Consider the following 19,789-nt stretch of genomic DNA (forward strand, 5'->3'; position numbering starts at 1 on the left):
ACCCTAACCGTCTCTCTAACCCTAGCCCTCAACATAACCCTAACCCTAGGTCCAATCCTAACCCTAACCGTCTCTCTAACCCTAGCCCTCAACATAACCCTAACCCTAGCTCCAATCCTAACCCTAACCGTCTCTCTAACCCTAGCCCTCAACATAACCCTAACCCTAGGACCAATCCTAACCCTAATCGTCTCTCTAACCCTAGCGCTCAACATAACCCTAACCCTAGGTCCAATCCTAACCCTAACCGTCTCTCTAACCCTAGCCCTCAACATAACAATAACCCTAGGTCCAATCCTAACCCTAACCGTCTCTCTAACCCGAGCCCTCAACATAACCCTAACCCTAGGTCCAATCCTTAACCTAACCGTCTCTCTAACCCCAGCCCTCAACATAACCCTAACCCTAGGTCCAATCCTAACCCTAACCGTCTCTCTAACCCTAGCCCTCAACAAACCCTAAACCTAGGTCCAATCCTAACCCTAACCGTCTCTCTAAACCTAGCCCTCAACATAACCCTAACCCTAGGTCCAATCCTAACCCTGACCGTCTCTCTAACCCTAGCCCTCAACATAACACTAACCCTAGGTCCAACCTAACTTTGACCGTCTCTCTAACCCTAGCCCTCAACATAACCCTAACCCTAGCTCCAATCATAACCCTAACCGACTCTCCCTCCCTAGCCCTCAACATAACCCTAACCCTAGGTCCAATCCAACCTTAACCGCCTCTCTAATCCTTGCCCTCAACATAATCCTATCCCTAGGTCCAATCCTAACCCTACCCGTCTCTCTAACCCTAACCCTCAACATAACCCTAACCCTAGGTCCAATCCTGACCCTAACAGTCTCTCTAACCCTAGCCCTCAACATAACCCTAACCCTAGGTCCAATCCTAACCCTAACCGTCTCTCTAACCCTAGCCCTCAACATAACCCTAAACCTAGGGCCAATCCTAACCCTAACCGTCTCTCTAACCCTAGCCCTCATCCTAACCCTAACCCTACGTCCAATCCTAACCCTAACCGTCTCTCTAACCCTAGCCCTCAACATAACCCTAACCCTAGGTCCAATCCTAACCCTAACCGTCTCTCTAACCCTAGCCCTTAACATAACCCTAACCCTAGGTCCAATCCTAACCCTAACCGTCTCTCTAACCCTAGCCCTCAACATAACCCTAACCCTAGGTCCAATCCTAACCCTAACCGTCTCTCTAAACTTAGCCCTAAACAAAACCCTAACCCTAGGTCCAATCCTAACCCTGACCGTCTCTCTAACCCTAGCCCTCAACATAACCCTAACCCAAGGTCCAATCCTAACCCTAACCGTCTCTCTAAACTTAGCCCTAAACAAAACCCTAATCCTAGGTCCAATCCTAACCCTGCCGTCTCTCTAACCCTACCCCTCAACATAACCCTAACCCTAGGTCCAATCCTTACCCTAACCGACTCTCTAACCCTAGCCCTCAACATAACCCTAACCCTAGGTCCAATCCAACCTTAACCGCCTCTCTAACCCTAGTCCTCAACATAATCCTAACCCTAGGACCAATCCTAACCCTAACCGTCTCTCTAACCCTAGGGCTCAAAATAACCCTAACCCTAGGTCCAATCCTAACCCTAACCGTCTCTCTAACACTAGCCCTCAACATAACCGAAACCCTAGGTCCAATCCTAATCCTAACCGTCTCTCTCACCCTAGCTCTCAGCATAACCCTAACCCTAGGTCCAATCCTAACCCTAACCGTCTATCTTACCCTAGCCCCGAAAATAACCCTAACCCTACGTCCAATCCTAACCCTAACCGTCTCTCTAACCCTAGCCCTCAACATAACCCTAACCCTAGGTCCAATCCTAACCCTGACCGTCTCTCTAACCCTAGCCCTAAACATAACACTAACCCTAGGTCCAACCTAACTTTGATCGTCTCTCTAACCCTAGCCCTCAACATAACCCTAACCCTAGCTCCAATCCTAACCCTAACCGACTCTCTATCCCTAGCCCTCAACATAACCCTAACCCTAGGTCCAATCCTAACCCTAACCGTCTCTCTAACCCTAGTCTCAACATACCCCTAACCCTAGGTCCAATCCAACCTTAACCGCCTCTCTAACCCTAGCGCTCAACATAATCCTAACCCTAACCGTCTCTCTTACCTTAGCCCTCAACATAACCCTTACCCTAGGTCCAATCCTAACCCTAACCGTCTGTCTAACCCTACCCTCAACATAACCCTAACCCTAGGTCCAATCCTAACCCTAACCGTCTCTCTAACCCTAGCCCTCAACTTAACCCTAAACCTAGGTCCAATCCTAACCCTAACCGTCTATCTTACCCTAGCCCCGAAAATAACCCTAACCCTAGGTCCAATCCTAACCCTAACCGTCTCTCTAACTCTAGGGCTCAATATAACCCTAACCCTAGGTCCAATCCTAACCCTAACCGTTTCTCTAAACCTAACCCTCTTCCAAACCCTAACCCTAGGTCCAATCCTAACCGTAACCGTCTCTCTAAACGTAGCCCTCAACATAACCCTAACCCTAGGTTCAATCCTAACCCTAACCATCTCTCTTACCCTAGCCCTCAACATAACCCTAACCCTAGGTCCAATCCTAACCCTAACCGTCTCTCTAACCCTAGCCCTCAACCTAACCCTAACACTAGGTCCAATCCTAACCCTAACCGTCTCTCTAACCCTAACCCTCAACCTAACCCTAACCCTAGGTCCAATCCTAACCCTAACCGTCTCTCTAACCCTAGCCCTCAACATAACCCCAACCCTAGGTTCAATCCTAACCCTAACCTTCTCTCTAACCCTAGCCCTCAACCTAACCCTAACCCTAGGTCCAATCCTAACCCTAACCGTCTCTCTAACCCTAGCGCTCAACATAACCCTAACCCTAGGTCCAATCCTAACCCTAACCGTCTCTCTAACCCTAGCCCTCAACATAACATTAACCCTAGGTCCAATCCTAACCCTAACCGTCTCTCTAACCCCAGCCCTCAACATTACCCTAATCCTAGGTCCAATCCTAAACCTAACCGTCTCTCTAACCCTAGCCCTCAACATAACACTAACCCTAGGTCCAATCCTAACCCTAACCGTCTCTCTAACCCCAGCCCTCAACATAAACCTAACCCAGGTCCAATCCTAACCCTAACCGTCTCTCTAACCCTAGCCCTCAACAAACCCTAACCCTAGGTCCAAACCTAACTCTAACCGTCTCTCTAACCCTAACCCTCAACATAACCCTAACCCTAGGTCCAATCCTAACCCTTACTGTCTCTCTAAACTTAGCCCTCAACAAAACCCTAACCCTAGCTCCAATCCTAACCCTGACCGTCTCTCTAACCCTAGCCCTCAACATAACACTAACCCTAGGTCCAACCTAACCTTGATCGTCTCTAACCCTAGCCCTCAACATAACCCTAACCCTAGGTCCAATCCTAACCCTAACCGTCTCCCTAACCCTAGCCCTCAACATAACCCTAACCCTAGGTCCAATCCTAACCCTAACCGTCTCCCTAACCCTAGCCCTCATCCTAACCCTAACCCTAGGTCCAATCCTAACCCTAACCGTCTCTAACCCTAGCCCTCAACATAACCCTAATCCTAGGTCCAATCCTAACCCTAACCGTCTCTCTTACCCTAGCCCTCAACATATCCTAAACCTAGGTCCAATCCTGACCCTAACCGTCTCTCTTACCCTAGCCCTCAACATAACCCTAACCCTAGGTCCAATCCTAACTCTAACCGTCTCTCTAACCCTAGCCCTCAACCTAACCCTACCCTAGGTCCAATCCTAACCCTAACAGTCTCTCTAACCCTAACCCTCAACCTAACCCTAACCCTAGGTCCAATGCTAACCTAACCGTCTCTCTAACCGTAACCCTCTTCCAAACCCTAAACCTAGGTCCAATCCTAACCCTAACCGTCTCTCTAACCCTAGCCCAAAACATAACCCTAACCCTAGGTCCAGTCCTAACCCTGACCGTCTCTCTATCCCTAGCCCTCAACATAACCCTAACCCTAGGTCCAATCCTATCCCTAACAGTCTCTCTAACACTAGCCCTCAACATAACCGAAACCCTAGGTCCAATCCTAATCCTAACCGTCTCTCTAACCCTAGCCTTCAACATAACCCTAACCCTAGCTCCAATCCTAACCCTAATCGTCTCTCTAACCCTAGCCCTCAACATAACCCTAACCCTAGGTCCAATCCTAACCCTAACCGTCTCTCTAAACCTAACCCTCTTCCAAACCCTAACCCTAGGTCCAATCCTAACCGTAACCGTCTCTCTAACCGTAGCCCTCAACATAACCCTAACCCTAGGTTCAATCCTAACCCTAACCGTCTCTCTTGCCCTAGCCCTCAACATAACCCTAACCCTAGGTCCAATCCTAACCCTAACCGTCTCTCTAACCCTAGCCCTCAACCTAACCCTAACACTAGGTCCAATCCTAACCCTAACCGTCTCTCTAACCCTAACCCTCAACCTAACCCTAACCCTAGGTCCAATCCTAACCCTAACCGTCTCTCTAACCCTAGCCCTCAACATAACCCCAACCCTAGGTTCAATCCTAACCCTAACCGTCTCTCTAACCCTAGCCCTCAACCTAACCCTAACCCTAGGTCAAATCCTAACCCTAACCGTCTCTCTAACCCTAGCGCTCAACATAACTCTAACCCTAGGTCCAATCCTAACCCTAACCGTCTCTCTAACCCTAGCCCTCAACATAACATTAACCCTAGGTCCAATCCTAACCCTAACCGTCTCTCTAACCCCAGCCCTCAACATAACCCTAATCCTAGGTCCAATCCTAAACCTAACCGTCTCTCTAACCCCAGCCCTCAACATAACACTAACCCTAGGTCCAACCTAACCTTGATCGTCTCTCTAACCCTAGCCCTCAACATAACCCTAACCCTAGGTCCAATCCTAACCCTAACCGTCTCTAACCCTAGCCCTCAACATAAACCTAATCCTAGGTCCAATCCTAACCCTAACCGTCTCTCTTACCCTAGCCCTCAACATAATCCTAAACCTAGGTCCAATCCTGACCCTAACCGTCTCTCTTACCTTAGCCCTCAACATAACCCTAACCCTAGGTCCAATCATAACCCTAACCGTCTCCCTAACCCTAGCCCTCAACATAACACTAACCCTAGGTCCAACCTAAACTTGATCGTCTCTCTAACCCTAGCCCTCAACATAACCCTAACCCTAGGTCCAATCCTAACCCTAACCGTCTCTAACCCTAGCCCTCAACATAAACCTAATCCTAGGTCCAATCCTAACCCTAACCGTCTCTCTTACCCTAGCCCTCAACATAATCCTAAACCTAGGTCCAATCCTGACCCTAACCGTCTCTCTTACCTTAGCCCTCAACATAACCCTAACCCTAGGTCCAATCCTAACCCTAACCGTCTCTCTAACCCTAGCCCTCCACCTAACCCTACCCTAGGTCCAATCCTAACCCTAATAGTCTCTCTAACCCTAACCCTCAACCTAACCCTAACCCTAGGACCAATGCTAACCTAACCGTCTCTCTAACCGTAACCCTCTTCCAAACCGTAACCCTAGGTCCAATCCTAACCCTAACCGTCTCTCTAACCCTAGCCCTCAACATAACCCTAACCCTAGGTCCAATCCTAACCCTAACCGTCTCTCTTAACCTAGCCCTCAACATAACCCTAACGCTAGGTCCAATCCTAACCCTAACCGTCTCTCTAACCCTAGCCCTCAACCTAACCCTAACACTAGGTCCAATCCTAACCCTAACCGTCTCTCTAACCCTAACCCTCAACCTAACCCTAACCCTAGGTCCAATCCTAACCCTAACCGTCTCTCTAACCCTAGCCCTCAACATAACCCTAACCCTAGGTCCAATCCAACCTTAACCGCCTCTCTAACCCTAGTCCTCAACATAATCCTAACCCTAGGACCAATCCTAACCCTAACCGTCTCTCTAACCCTAGCGCTCAAAATAACCCTAACCCTAGGTCCAATCCTAACCCTAACCGTCTCTCTAACCCCAGCCCTCAACATAACAGTAACCCTAGGTCCAATCCTAACCCTAACCGTCTCTCTAACCCTAGCCCTCAACATAACCCTAACCCTAGGTCCAATCCAAACCCTAACCGTCTCTCTAACCCTAGCCCGCAACATAACCCTAACCCTAGGTCCAATCCTAACCCTAACCGTCTCTCTAACCCCAGCCCTCAACATAACAGTAACCCTAGGTTCAATCCTAACCCTAACCGTCTCTCTAACCCCAGCCCTCAACATAACCCTAACCCTAGGTCCAATCCTAACCCTGACCGTCTCTCTAACCCTAGCCCTCAACATAACACAACCCTAGGTCCAACCTAACTTTGACCGCCTCTCTAACCCTAGCTCTCAACATAATCCTATCCCTAGGTCCAATCCTAACCCTAACCGTCTCTCTAACCCTAGCACTTAACATAACCCTAACCCTATGACCAATCCTAACCCTAACCGTCTCTCTAACACTAGCCCTCAACATAACCCTAACACTAGGACCAATCCTAACCCTAACCGTCTCTCTAACCCTAGCGCTCAACATAACCCTAACCCTAGGTCCAATCCTAACCCTAACCGTCTCTCTAACACTAGCCCTCAACATAACCCTAACCCTAGGTCCAATCCTAACCCTAACCGTCTCTCTAACCCTAGCCCTCAATATAACCCTAACCCTAGGACCAATCCTAACCCTAACCGTTTCTCTAACCCTAGCGCTCAACATATCCCTAACCCTAGGTCCAATCCTAACCCTAACCGTCTCTCTAACCCCAGCCCTCAACATAACAATAACCCTAGGTCCAATCCTAACCCTAACCGTCTCTCTAACCACAGCCCTCAACATAACCCTGACCCTAGGTCCAATCCAACCTTAACTGCCTCTCTAACCCTAGCCCTCAACATAATCCTATCCCTAGGTCCAATCCTAACCCTAACCGTCTCTCTAACCCTAACCCTCAACATAACCCTAACCCTAGGTCCAATCCTAAACCTGACCGTCTCTCTAACCCTAGCCCTCAACATAACCAGAACCCTAGGTCCAATGCTAACCCTGACCGTCTCTCTAATCCTAGCCCAAAACATAACCCTAACCCTAGGACCAGTACTAACCCTGACCATCTCTCTAACCCTAGCCTTCAACATAACCCTAACCCTAGGTCCAATCCTAACCCTAACCGTCTCTCTAACCCTAGCCTTCAACATAACCCTAACCCTAGGTCCAATTCTAACCCTAACCGTCTCTCTAACTCTAGCGCTCAATATAACCCTAACCCTAGGTCCAATCCTAACCCTAACCGTCTCTCTAAACCTAACCCTCTTCCAAACCCTAACCCTAGGTCCAATCCTAACCGTAAACGTCTCTCTAACCGTAGCCCTCAACCTAACACTAACCCTAGGTCCAACCTAACCTTGACCGTCTCTCTAACCCTAGCCCTCAACATAACCCTAACCCTAGCTCCAATCCTAACCCTAACCGACTCTCCCTCCCTAGCCCTCAACATAACCCTAACCCTAGGTCCAATCCAACCTTAACTGCCTCTCTAACCCTAGCCCTCAACATAATCCTATCCTTAGGTCCAATCCTAACCCTAACCGTCTCTCTAACCCTAACCCTCAACATAACCCTAACCCTAGGTCCAATCCTAAACCTGACCGTCTCTCTAACCCTAGCCCTCAACATAACCAGAACCCTAGGTCCAATCCTAATCCTAACCGTCTCTCTAACCCTAGCCTTCAACATAACCCTAACCCTAGGTCCAATCCTAACCCTAACCGTCTCTCTAACCCTTGCCCTCAACATAACACTAACCCTAGGTCCAATCCTAACCCTAACCATCTCCTTAACCCTAGCCCTCAACGTAACCCTCACCCTACGTCCAATCCTAACCCTAACAGTCTCTCTAACCCTAGCCCTCAACATAACCCTAACCCTAGCTCCAATCCTAACCCTAACCGACTCTCTAACCCTAGCCCTCAACATAACCCTAACCCTAGCTCCAATCCTAACCCTAACCGTCTCTCTAACCCTAGCCCTCAACATAACCCTAACCCTAGGCCCAATCCTAACCCTAACCGTCTCTCTTAACCTAGCCCTCAACATAACCCTAACGCTAGGTCCAATCCTAACCCTAACCGTCTCTCTAACCCTAGCCCTCAACCTAACCCTAACACTAGGTCCAATCCTAACCCTAACCGTCTCTCTAACCCTAACCCTCAACCTAACCCTAACCCTAGGTCCAATCCTAACCCTAACCGTCTCTCTAACCCTAGCCCTCAACATAACCCTAACCCTAGGTCCAATCCAACCTTAACCGCCTCTCTAACCCTAGTCCTCCACATAATCCTAACCCTAGGACCTATCCTAACCCTAACCGTCTCTCTAACCCTAGCGCTCAAAAAAACCCTAACCCTAGGTCCAATCCTAACCCTAACCGTCTCTCTAACCCCAGCCCTCAACATAACCCTAACCCTAGGTCCAATCCTAACCCTAACCGTCTCTCTAACCCTAGCCCTCAACAAACCCTAAACCTAGGTCCAATCCTAACCCTAACCGTCTCTCTAACCCTAGCCCTCAACATAACCCTAACCCTAGGTCCAATCCTAACCCTGACCGTCTCTCTAACCCTAGCCCTCAACCTAACACTAACCCTAGGTCCAACCTAACCTTGACCGTCTCTCTAACCCTAGCCCTCAACATAAACCTAACCCTAGCTCCAATCCTAACCCTAACCGACTCTCCCTCCCTAGCCCTCAACATAACCCTAACCCTAGATCCAATCCAACCTTAACTGCCTCTCTAACCCTAGCCCTCAACATAATCCTATCCCTAGGTCCAATCCTAACCCTAACCGACTCTCTAACCCTAGCCCTCAACATAACACTAACCCTAGGTCCAATCCTAACCCTAACCGTCTCTCTAACCCTAGCCCTTAACATAACCCTAACCCTAGGACCAATCCTAACCCTAACCGTCTCTCTAACACTAGCCCTCAACATAACCCTAACCCTAGGACCAATCCTAACCCTAACCGTCTCTCTAACCCTAGCGCTCAACATAACCCTAACCCTAGGTCCAATCCTAACCCTAACCGTCTCTCTAACACTAGCCCTCAACATAACCCTAACCCTAGGTCCAATCCTAACCCTAACCGTCTCTCTAACCCTAGCCCTCAACATAACCCTAACCCTAGGACCAATCCTAACCCTAACCGTTTCTCTAATCCTTGCGCTCAACATAACCCTAACCCTAGGTCCAATCCTAACCCTAACCGTCTCTCTAACCCTAGCCCTCAACCTAACCCTAACACTAGGTCCAATCCTAACCCTAACCGTCTCTCTAACCCTAACCCACAACCTAACCCTAAAACTAGGTCCAATCCTAACCCTAACTGTCTCTCTAACCCTAGCCCTCAACATAACCCCAACCCTAGGTTCAATCCTAACCCTAACCGTCTCTCTAACCCTAGCCCTCAACCTAACCCTAACCCTAGGTCAAATCCTAACCCTAACCGTCTCTCTAACCCTAGCGCTCAACATAACTCTAACCCTAGGTCCAATCCTAACCCTAACCGTCTCTCTAACCCTAGCCCTCAACATAACATTAACCCTAGGTCCAATCCTAACCCTAACCGTCTCTCTAACCCCAGCCCTCAACATAAACCTAACCCAGGTCCAATCGTAACCCTAACCGTCTCTCTAACCCTAGCCCTCAACAAACCCTAACCCTAGGTCCAAACCTAACTCTAACCGTCTCTCTAACCCTAACCCTCAACATAACCCTAACCCTAGGTCCAATCCTAACCCTAACCGTCTCTCTAAACTTAGCCCTCAACAAAACCCTAACCCTAGCTCCAATCCTAACCCTGACCGTCTCTCTAACCCTAGCCCTCAACATAACACTAACCCTAGGTCCAACCTAACCTTGATCGTCTCTCTAACCCTAGCCCTCAACATAACCCTAACCCTAGGTCCAATCCTAACCCTAACCGTGTCTCTAACGCTAGCCCTCAACATAACCCTAACCCTAGGTCCAATCCTAACCCTAACCGTCTCCCTAACCCTAGCCCTCATCCTAACCCTAACCCTAGGTCCAATCCTAACCCTAACTGTCTCTAACCCTAGCCCTCAACATAACCCTAATCCTAGGTCCAATCGTAACCCTAACCGTCTCTCTAACCCTAGCCCTCAACAAACCCTAACCCTAGGTCCAAACCTAACTCTAACCGTCTCTCTAACCCTAGCCCTCAACATAACCCTAATCCTAGGTCCAATCCTAACCCTAACCGTCTCTCTTACCTTAGCCCTCAACATAAACCTAACCCTAGATCCAATCCTAACCCTGACCATCTCTCTAACCCTAGCCCATAACATAACACTAACCCTAGGTCCAATCCTAACCCTAACAGTCTCTCTAACCCTAACCCTCAACATAACCCTAACCCTAGGTCCAATCCTAACCCTGACCGTCTCTCTAAACCTAGCCCTCAACATAATCCTAACCCTAGGTCCAATCCTAACCCTAACAGTCTCTCTAACCCTAACCCTCAACATAACCCTAACCCTAGGTCCAATCCTAACCCTAACCATCTCTCTAACCCTAGCCCTCAACATAACCCTAAACCTAGGTCCAATCCTAACCCTAACCGTCTCTCTACCCTAGCGCTCAACATAACCCTAACCCTAGGTCCAATCCTAACCCTAACCGTCTCTCTAACCCTAACCCTCTTCCAAACCCTAACCCTAGGTCCAATCCTAACCCTAACAGTCTCTCTAACCCTAGCCCTCAACATAACCCTAACCCTAGGTCCAATCCTAACCCTAACCGTCTCTCTTAAACTAACCCTCAACATAACCGTAACGCTAGGTCCAATCTAACCCTAACCGTCTCTCTAACCCTAGCGCTCAACCTAACCCTAACACTAGGTCCAATCCTAACCCTAACCGTCTCTCTAACCCTAACCCTCAACCTAACCCTAACCCTAGGTCCAATCCTAACCCTAACCGTCTCTCTAACCCTAGCCCTCAACTTAACCCTAACCCTAGCTCCAATCCTAACCCTGACCGTCTCTCTAACCCTAGCCCTCAACATAACCCTAACCCTACGTCCAATCCTAACCCTAACCGACTCTCTAACCCTAGCCCTCAACATAACCCTAACCCTAGGTCCAATCCAACCTTAACCGCCTCTCTAAACCTAGCCCTCAACATAATCCTAACCCTAGGTCGAATCCTAACCCTAACAGTCTCTCTAACCCTAAGCCTCAACATAACCCTAACCTTAGTCCAATCATAACCCTAACCATCTCTCTAACCCTAGCCCTCAACATAACCCTATCCCTAGGTCCAATCCTAAACCTAACCGTCTCTCTAAACTTAGCCCTCCACAAAACCCTAACCCTAGGTCCAATCCTAACCCTGACCGTCTCTCTAACCCTAGCCCTCAACATAACCCTAACCCTAGGTCCAATCCTAACCCTGACCGTCTCTCTAACCCTAGTCCTCATCATAACCCTAACCCTAGGTCCAATCCTAACCCTGACCGTCTCTCTAACCCTAGCCCTCATCATAACCCTAACCCTAGGTCCAACCCTAACCCTGACCGTCTCTCTAACTCTAGCCCTCAACATACCCCTAACCCTAGGTCCAATCCAACCTTAACCGGCTCTCTAACCCTAGCCCTCAACATAATCCTAACCCTAGGTCCAATCCTGACCCTAAACGTCTCTCTTTCCCTAGCCCTCAACATAACCCTAACCCTAGGTCCAATACTAACCCTAACCGTCTCCCTAACCCTAGCCCTCAACATAACCCTAACCCTAGGTCCAATCCTAACCCTAACCGTCTCTCTAACCCAAGCCCTCAACCTAACCCTAACCCTAGGTCCAATGCTAACCTAACCGTCTTTCTAAATCTAGCCCTCCACATAACCCTAACCCTAGGTCCAATCCTAGCGCTAACCGTCTCTTTAAACCTAGTCCTCAACATAACCCTAACCCTAGGTCAATACTAACCCTAAACGTCTCTCTAACCTTAGCCCTCAACATAACCCCAACCCTAGGTCCAATCGTAACTCTAACCGTCACTCTACCCCAAGCCCTCAACATAACCTTAACCCTAGGTCCAATCCTAACCCTAACCGTCTCTCTAACCCTAGCCCTCAACATAACCCTAACCCTAGCTCCAATCCTAACCCTAACCGTCTCTCTAACCTTAGCGCTCAACATAACCTTAACCCTAGGTCCAATCCTAACCCTATCCGTCTCTCTAACCGTAACCCTCTTCCGAACCCTAACCCTAGGTCCAATCCTAACCCTAACCGTCTCTCTAACCCTAGCCCTCAACATAACCCTCACCCTAGGTCCAATTCTAACCCTAACCGTCTCTCTAACCATAGCCCTCAACATAACCCTAACCCTAGCTCCAATACTAACCCTAACCGTCTCTCTAACCCTAGCGCTCAACATAACCCTAACCCTAGGTCCAATCCTAACCCTGACCGTCATCTAACCCTAGCCCTCAACATAACACTAACCCTAGGTCCAACCTATCCTTGACCGTCTCTCTAAACCTAGCCCTCAACATAACCCTAACACTAGGTCCAATCTTAACCCTAACCGTCTCTCTTACCCTAGCCCTCAACATAACCCTAACCCTAGGTCCAATCCTAACACTAACCGTCTCTCTAACCCTAGCCCTCAACATAACCCTAACCCTAGGTCCAATCCTAAACATAACCGTCTCTCTAACCCTAGCCCTCAACCTAACCCTCACCCTAGGTCCAATCCTAACCCTAACCGTCTCTCTAACACTAGCCCTCAACATAACCCTAACCCTAGCTCCAATCCTAACCCTGACCGTCTCTCTAACCATAGCCCTCAACATAACCCTAACCCTAGCTCTAATCCTAACCCTAACCGTCTCTCTAACCCTAACCCTCAACATAACCCTAACCCTAGGTCCAATTCTAACCCTAACCGTCTCTCTAACCCTAGCCCTCAACATAACCCTAACCCTACGTCCAATCCTAACCCTAACCGTCTCTCTAACACTAGCCCTCAACATAACCCTAACCCTAGCTCCAATCCTAACCCTGACCGTCTCTCTAACCCTAGCCCTCAACATAACCCTAACCCTAGGTCCAAGCCTAACCCTGACCGTCTCTCTAACCCTAGCACTCAACATAACCCAAACCCTAGGTCCAATCCTGACCCTAACCGTCTCGCTAACACTAGCCCTCAACATAACCCTAACCCTACGTCCAATCCTAACCCTAACCGTCTCTCTTAACCTAGCCCTCAACATAACCCTAACCCTAGGTCCAATCCTAACCCTAACCGTCTCTCTAACCCTAGCCCTCAAACTAACCCTAACACTAGGTCCAATCCTAACCCTAACCGTCTCTCTAACCCTAACCCTCAACCTAACCCTAACCCTTGGTCCAATCCTAACCCTAACCATCTCTCTAACCCTAGCCCTCAACATAACCCTAATCCTATGTCCAATCCTAACCCTAACCGTCTCTCTAACCCTAGCCCTCAACCTAACCCTAACCCTAGGTCCAATCCTAACCCTAACCGTCTCTCTAACCCTAGCGCTCAACATAACACTAACCCTGGGTCCAATCCTAACCCTAACCATCTCTCTAACCCTAGCCCTCAACATAAACCTAACCCTAGATCCAATCCTAACCCTGACCGTCTCTCTAACCCTAGCCCATAACATAACACTAACCCTAGGTCCAACCTAACCTTGACCATCTCTCTAACCCTAGCCCTCAACATAACCCTAACCCTAGGTCCAATCCTAACCCTAACCGACTCTCTAACCCCAGCCCTCAACATAACCCTAACCCTAGGTCCAATCCTAACCCTAACCGTCTCTCTAACCCTCGTCCTCAACCTAACCCTAACCCTAGGTCCAATCCTAACCCTCACCGTCTCTCTAACCCTAGCCCTCAACAAACCCTAACCCTAGGTCCAATCCTAACTCTAACCGTTTCTCTAACCCTAACCCTCAACATAACCCTAACCCTAGGTCCAATCCTAACCCTAACGGTCACTCTAAACTTAGCCCTCAACAAAACCCTAACCCTAGGTCCAATCCTAACCCTGACCGTCTCTCTAAACCTAGCCCTCAACATAATCCTAACCCTAGGTCCAATCCTAACCCTAACTGTCTCTCTAACCCTAACCCTCAACATAACCCTAACCCTAGGTCCAATCCTAACCCTAACCATCTCTCTAACCCTAGCCCTCAACATAACCCTAAACCTAGGTCCAATCCTAACCCTAACCGTCTCTCTACCCTAGCGCTCAACATAACCCTAACCCTAGGTCCAATCCTAACCCTAACCGTCTCTCTAACCCTAACCCTCTTCCAAACCCTAACCCTAGGTCCAATCCTAACCCTAACAGTCTCTCTAACCTAGCCCTCAACATAACCCTAACCCTAGGTCCAATCCTAACCCTAACCGTCTCTCTTAAACTAACCCTCAACATAACCGTAACGCTAGGTCCAATCTAACCCTAACCGTCTCTCTAACCCTAGCCCTCAACCTAACCCTAACACTAGGTCCAATCCTAACCCTAACCGTCTCTCTAACCCTAACCCTCAACCTAACCCTAACCCTAGGTCCAATCCTAACCCTAACCGTCTCTCTAACCCTAGCCCTCAACTTAACCCTAATCCTAGGTCCAATCCTAACCCTAACAGTCTCTCTAACCCTAGCCCTCAACCTAACCCTAACCCTAGGTCCAATCCTAACCCTAACCGTCTCTCTAACCCTAGCGCTCAACATAACCCTAACCCTGGGTCCAATCCTAACCCTAACCGACTCTCTAACCCTAGCCCTCAACATAACCCTAACCCTAGGTCCAATCCAACCTTAACCGCCTCTCTAACCCTAGCCCTCAACATAATCCTAACCCTAGGTCGAATCCTAACCCTAACAGTCTCTCTAACCCTAACCCTCAACATAACCCTAACCTTAGTCCAATCCTAACCCTAACCATCTCTCTAACCCTAGCCCTCAACATAACCCTATCCCTAGGTCCAATCCTAAACCTAACCGTCTCTCTAAACTTACCCCTCAACAAAACCCTAACCCTAGGTCCAATCCTAACCCTGACCGTCTCTCTAACCCTAGCCTTCAACATAACCCAAAACTAGGTCCAATCCTAACCCTGACCGTCTCTCTAACCCTAGTCCTCATCATAACCCTAACCCTAGGTCCAATCCTAACCCTGACCGTCTCTCTAACCCTAGCCCTCATCATAACCCTAACCCTAGGTCCAATCCTAACCCTGACCGTCTCTCTAACGCTAGCCCTCAACATACCCCTAACCCTAGGTCCAATCCAACCTTAACCGCCTCTCTAACCCTAGCCCTCAACATAATCCTAACCCTAGGTCCAATCCTGACCCTAAACGTCTATCTTTCCCTAGCCCTCAACATAACCCTAACCCTAGGTCCAATACTAACCCTAACCGTCTCCCTAACCCTAGCCCTCAACATAACCCTAACCCTAGGTCCAATCCTAACCCTAACCGTCTCTCTAACCCTAGCCCTCAACATAACCCTAACCCTAGGTCCAATCCTAACCCTAACCGTCTCTGTTACCCTAGCCCTCAACATAACCCTAACCCTAGATCCAATCCTAACCCTAACGGTCTCTCTAACCCTAGCCCTCAACATAACCCTCACCCTAGGTCCAATCCTAACCCTACCGTCTCTCTAACCCTAGCCCTCAACCTAAGCCTCACCCTAGGTCCAATCCTAACCCTAACCGTCTCTCTAACCATAGCCCTCAACATAACCCTAACCCTAGGTCCAATCCTAACCCTAACCGTCTCTCTAACCTTAGCCCTCAACATAACCCTAACCCTAGTTCCAATCCTAACCCTAACCGTCTCTCTAACCCTAGCCCTCAACATAATCCAAACCCTACGTCCAATACTAACCCTAACCGACTCTCTAACCCTAGCCCTCAACATACCCTTAACCCTAGGTCCAATCCTAACCCTGACCGTCTCTCTAACCCTAGCCCTCAACATAACACTAACCCTAGGTCCAACATAACTTTGACCGTCTCTCTAACCCTAGCCCTCAACTCCACCCTAACGCTAGGTCCAATCCTAACCCTGACCGTCTCTCTAACCCTAGCTCTCAACATAACCCTAACCCTCTGTCCAACCCTAACCCTAATCGTCTATCTAACCCTAGCCTTCAACATAACCCTAACCCTAAGACCATCCTAAGCCTAATCATCCACCTAAACTTAGCCCTCAACATACCCTAACCCTAGGTCCAATCCTAACCCTAATAGTCTCTCTACCCTAGCCCTCAACACAACCCTAAACCTAGGTCCAATCCTATCCCTAAACGTCTACCTAACCCTCGCCCTAAACATAACCGTAACCTTAGGTCCAATCCTAACCCTAATCGTCTACCTAACCCTAGCCCTCAACATAACCCTAACCCTAGCATAAATCCTAACCATAATGGTCTCTCTAACCCTAGCACTCAACGTAACCCTAACCCTCCGTCCAATCCTGACCCGAACCGTCTGTCTAACCCTAGCCCTCAACATAACCCTAACCCTAGGTCCAATCCTAACCCTAATCGTGTACCTAATCGTAGCCGTCAACATAACCCTAACCATAGGTCCAGTCCTAACCCTAATCGTGTATCTAACCCTAGCCCTAAACATAACGCTAACCCTAGGTCAAATCCTAACCCTAATCGTCTATCTAAGCCTAGCCCTCAACATAACCCTAACCCTAGCTCCAATCCTATCCCTAATCGTCATCCGAACCCTAGCCCTCAACATAACCCTAACCCTAGCTCCAATCCTGCCCTAATCGTCTCTCTAACCCTAACCCTCAACATAACCCTAACCCTAGGTCCACTCCTAACCGTAATCGTCTCTCTTACCCTAGCCCTCAACATTACCCTAACCTTAGGTACAATCCTAACAATAATAGTCTATCTAACCCTAGCCCTAAACATAACCCTAACCCTAGGTCCAATCCTATCCCTAACCGTCTACATAACCCTAGGCCTCAACATAACCCTAACCCTAGCACCAATCCTATCCCTAATCGACAACCGAAACCTAGCCTTCAACATAACCCTAACCCTATGTCCAATCCTAACCCTAATCGACTCTCTAACCGTAGCCCTCAACATAACCCTAATCCTAGCTCCAATCCTAACCCTAATAGTCTCTCTAACCCTAGCCCTCAACACAACCCTAACCCTAGGTCCAATCCTAACCCTAATCGTCCCTCTAACCTTAGTCATCAACATAACCCTAACCCTAGCTCCAATCCTATCCCTAATCGAAAACCGAAACCTAGCCCTCAACAAAACCCTAACCCTAGGTCCAATCCTAACCCTATTCGTCTCTCTAAACCTAGCCCTCAACATAACCCTAACCCTTGGTCCATTCCTAACCCGAACCGTCTCTCTAACCCTAGCCCGCAACATAACCCTAACGGTAGCTCAAATCCTAACCGTAGTCCTCTACCTAACCTTAGCCCTCAACACAACCCAAACCCTAGTTCCAATCCTAACCCTATTCGTCTCTAAACCTAGCCCTCAACATAACCCTAACACTGGGTCCAATCCTAACCAGAAACTTCTCTCTAACCCTAGCCCTCAACATAACCCTAACCCTAGTTCCAATCGTAACCCTAATCCTCTACCTAACCCTAGGCATTAACATAACCCTAACCCTAGCTCCAATCCTAACCCTAATCGTCTCTCTAACCCTAGCCGTCAACATAACCCTGACCCTAGGTCCAATCCTAACCCTAATCATCTATCTAACCCTAGCCCCCACCATAACCTTAACCCTAGGACCAATCCTAACCCTAATCGTCTATCTCACCCTAGCCCTCAACATAACCCTAACACTAGCTCCAATCCTAACCATAATAGTCTCTCTACCCTAGCCCTCAAGACAACCCTAACCCTAGGTACAATCCTAACCCTAATCGTCTACCTAACCCTAGCCCTAAACATAACCCTAACCTTAGGTCCAATCCTAACCCTAATCGTCTATCTAACCCTAGCCCTCAACATAACCCTAACCCTAGCTCCAATCCTAACCCTAATCGTCTACCTAACCCTAGCCCTCAACATAACCCTAACCCTAGCTTAAATCCTAATCGTAATCGTCAATCTACCCCTAGGCCTCAACATAACCCTAACCCTAGGTCCAATCCTAACCCGCACCGTCTCTCTAACCCTAGCCCTCAACCTAACCATAACCCTAGGTCCATTCCTAACCCGCACCGTCTCTCTAACGCTAGCCCTCAACATATCCCTAACCCGAGGTCAAATCCTAACCCGAACGGTCTCTCTAACCCTAGCCCTCAACATAACCCTAACCCTAGGTCTAATTCTAACCCGAACCGTCTCTCTAACCCTAGCCCACAACATAACCCTAACCCTAGGTCCAGTCCTAACCCTAATCGTGTATATAACCCTAGCCCTAAACATAACCCTAACCCTATGTCCAATTCTAACCATAATCGTCTATCTAACCCTAGCCCTCAACATAACCCTAAACCTAGCTCCAATCCTAACACCAACCGTCTCTCTAACCCTAGTCCTCAACATAACCCTAACCCTAGCTCCAATCCCAACCCTAACCGTCTCTCTTACCCTAGCCCTCAACATAACCCTAACCCTAGGTCCAATCCTAACCCGAACTGTTTCTCTAACCCTAGCCCTCAACCTAACACTAACCCTAGGTCCAATCCTAACCCTAATCGTCTCTCTAACCCTACCCCTCAACATAACCCTAGCCCTAGGTGCAAACCTAACCCGAACCTTCTCTCTAACCCTAGCCCTCAACATAAACATAACCCTCAACATAAACTTAATCCTAGGGCCAATCCTAACCCTAATCGTCCACCTAACCCTAGCCCTCAACATAACCCTAACCCTTTGGTCCTAACCCTAAAAGTGTATCTAACCCTAGCCCTAAAAATAACCCTAACCTTAGGTCCAATCCTAACCCTAATCGTGTATCTAACCCTAGCCCTAAACATAACCTTAACCCGAGGTCCAATTCTAACCATAATCGTCTATCTAACCCTAGCCCTCAACATAACCCTAACACTAGCTCCAGTCCTATCCCTAATGGTCTTCCGAACCCTAGCCCTCAAAATAATCCTAACCCGAGCTCCAATCCTAACCCTAACCGTCTCGCTAACACTAGCCCTCAACATAACCCTAACCCTAGGTCCAATCCAACCTTAACCGCCTCTCTAACCCTAGCCCTCAACATAATCCTAACCCTAGGTCCAATCCTAACCCTAACCGTCTCTCTAACCCTAACCCTCAACATAACACTAACGCTAGGTCCAATCCTAACCCTAACCGTGTCTCTAACCCTAGCCCTCAACATAACCCTAACCCTAGGTCCTATCCTAACCCTAACCGTCTCTATAACCCTGCCCCTCAACATAACCCTAACCCTAGGTCCAATCCTAACCCTAACCGTCTCTCTAACCCTAGCCCTCAACATAACCCTAACCCTAGGTCCAATCCTAACCCTGATCGTCTCTGTAACCCTAGCGCTCAACATAACACTAACCCTAGGTCCAACCTAACCTTGACCTTCTCTCTAAACCTAGCGCTCAACATAACCCTAACCCTAGGTACAATCTTAACCCAAACCAACTCTCTAACCCTAGCCCTCAACATAACCCTAACCCTAGGTCCAATCCTAACCCT

The sequence above is a fragment of the Miniopterus schreibersii genome, assembly GCF_964146895.1.
Source record: "Miniopterus schreibersii genome assembly, chromosome: 6".
NCBI lineage: Eukaryota > Metazoa > Chordata > Mammalia > Chiroptera > Miniopteridae > Miniopterus > Miniopterus schreibersii.